Source organism: Fukomys damarensis, unplaced genomic scaffold (assembly GCF_012274545.1).
Source record: "Fukomys damarensis isolate Sample0158 unplaced genomic scaffold, DMR_v1.0_HiC HiC_scaffold_37, whole genome shotgun sequence".
NCBI classification, from domain to species: domain Eukaryota; kingdom Metazoa; phylum Chordata; class Mammalia; order Rodentia; family Bathyergidae; genus Fukomys; species Fukomys damarensis.
Genome location: NW_022900949.1, coordinates 22720274 through 22720538, shown reverse-complemented (window position 1 = coordinate 22720538; position 265 = coordinate 22720274).

Sequence of the window (265 nt, the reverse complement as noted above, 5' to 3'; positions counted from 1 at the left end):
GCTGGAGTTTTTCCCCAGCATTATTTAGGTTTAATTGATGACTAAAACTTGGATGCATTCATGGGGCTCAATGGGATGATTTGATGTATACATATTGTGTGGAATGGTTATCATACTTAAATAATTAACACCCATCAATATATATTATTACCAATTTTTAATGTATAAGTTGAGGCCTCTTACTCTCTTAGAAAATTTCAAATAAATAAATACCTTTGTAGGGTTAATTGTGCATTAATTATATAGCTACACATTATTTTATTAT